The sequence below is a fragment of the Penaeus japonicus genome, unplaced genomic scaffold, assembly GCF_977035675.1.
Source record: "Penaeus japonicus unplaced genomic scaffold, GWHDUDI00000001_assembly GWHDUDI00000027, whole genome shotgun sequence".
In the NCBI taxonomy this organism is placed as follows: Eukaryota; Metazoa; Arthropoda; class Malacostraca; order Decapoda; family Penaeidae; genus Penaeus; species Penaeus japonicus.
Window position 1 is genome coordinate 17,320,346 of NW_028234429.1, and position 2,536 is coordinate 17,322,881.

Here is a 2,536-nt window from a genome sequence, read left to right on the forward strand (position 1 = left end):
CAATTGTTCGTTTTGGCATCCATTTAAATTTTCTTTGCACACTTTTACTGGTAAGGGTTCATCCTGTCTGACTATTCTAATATTTCCTTCATCTTTCGTTTCGACTTCCTTCCCCTCTGACACTTTCCCAATCCTCCATTTACGACGCAACTTGCACGCCTTCTTTGACAGGTTCCCGACGAGAGCATACCCGTTACCGTTTCGAATCGTTATAACGGTGGGAAGCACCACTATCCCTTCAGGGACCCATCCTTCATCGAGACCTGTGAGGGGCTCAATTAACGCTTCTTGGAGCCTAACGCGACGGAGCGACGGGACCCACACTGGTATTAGCCTCGTGCTATTCGGAGGAATGATCGGTATTTGGGACTTCTTTGTTAACGCGTACCCATCTACAATTCCCTCGTGCTTATCGATGCCTCGTTTAATCTCATTGTTTTGCAATTTACTCATTCTGTACATTTCAATCCACACTTCCTCTATCTGCGATAGGATACTCATCCCTAACAAGCAGTCATATGCATCCCCAACCTCATCACACACTAATAACCCAACATCATTAACTTTCCTCCCTGAAACCTCTATGTCTACTGAAATATACCCTTCACTCGCCAACACTTGCCCTCCGAAAGATCTCAATTTCATCGTAGTCGGATTTAACTTGATGCCTCTCCTTTTACGCAAGTCCTCATACGCTCTCCTACTTATAAGGGAAACCTCTGACCCTGTGTCACATAAGCTGACCAATTCAGTGCCCTCTATTTTGACTACTATCGTTGGACATTCGGAATGTAGCTTTACATCGTCATCTCCCCGATTTACGCGAAACGCCCTTCGCTTTCGTCCGCCGAAATCTGTGTTTACCGATGTATTGGGCTCCTGTGAGTGGCGGATCGCTGTCCCACAGGGCCCTCTGAGTTTCCCACCTTAGGCTCGTAGTAACGCCGGCTTCGCTCACTCTCATACTTCTCGTTTGCTCTCGGACACCACCGGGATATATGTCCCATCTCACCACACCGGTAACAAAGTATATCATTTACAGTCTCACTCTTTCTCCAATCATTCTCATCTATACTCCTATCACTAACACTTCCTATGGTATTCTTACGTTCTGAGAAGCATTTCCATTCTCTCTCTTTTGTAGCTACCCATTCTACCCACTGCTCTAAAGAATCGTCTAGTCTATCTTCCATTCTTCTTTTCATTTTCATCCCTAGTGAAGGTTCACACATATTCCTAGCCATGCATTCTCCTATTAACCTCTTATCAAGGCAATCTCCCTGGTTCTGAAATTCATCATTAACTCCTATCAACGCGTCCAGAAATTCCCATACCGTCTCATCAGCCTTTTGTTTCCTGGCAGCCATTCGTTCGTATAACTCCCATACTGATACACTCTGACCATACACTTTCAATAATTCATCAAAGACATCCTTTACACATAACCATTCACGTCTACAGTTATACAGTCGTTCAGCTGCGGCCCCGTCTATGTGATTTAACACGAACCTCACTTTATCGTCCTCATCTTCAGACATCTGTGCTAGTACACGCTCTACCTTCCTAATCCAGCTCTTTACCATCCCCTTACCATTGAAAACATCTACCTTTGGGTCACTTCTAATCACTAGTGGTTTCTTAAACTGTCGAGTCTGATTAGCGACTAGATCCTCGATCGCATTTAATGTCCTGTCCCATGAGCTGCGTTCCCCGTTGCCAGGTTCCATTCCGCTCGAGCACGCGTCCGGCGTCCCTCCCATGAACGCGGCGTTTCTCTCGATCGGGCTAACACACCTCCCATGACGTCCCTTCACTTCCTTATACACGAAATACGAAAGAAGTATTGCTAGCAAAGTTAATATGAACCCCAGCAACGCGAAGATGTGTTCTTCGGATTCCATGTTCATTCCCATATCCAACTCACAACGTTCAGCACTTGAGAGAACCACGCTCTGCTACCATTTGAGGGGGGATAAAGTTCAGTTTAGGTCTATAGTTCATTTGGTGATGCCCTTGGGTATAAGAGCCCCGATCTGCATCTTAGTGATCCCCAAGAACTCTCCCACCCGTGATCTTTTTGTTCCCTGCTTGGCTGACTTGTGAGTAGGATAAAGAAAATATGAATTACGGTTTTCATTTATTGAGACAAAATTCTTGCATAGAATACCACTATTGCGAGGTAACATCAGAGAATATTACGCACACTATGTAACAATGTCAGTAACCCATTTCACGCACATGCACACAGTATTAATATCAGTACGTACTTTGACAGGTACGTATAATGACACACACGGTAGCACATTCACGCCTAGTAACACTGAAAATAACACTCACGCACAATACCCGACGACACACAGTAAACAGTATCCCGCACAGTAAACATTAACCCGCTCAGTAACAGTAACCCGCACAGCAACAGTAACCCGCGCAGCAACAGTAACCCGCGCAGCAACAGTAACCCGCGCAGCAACAGTAACTCGCACAGTAACAGTAACTCGCACAGTAACAGTAACTCGCACAGCAACAGTAACCC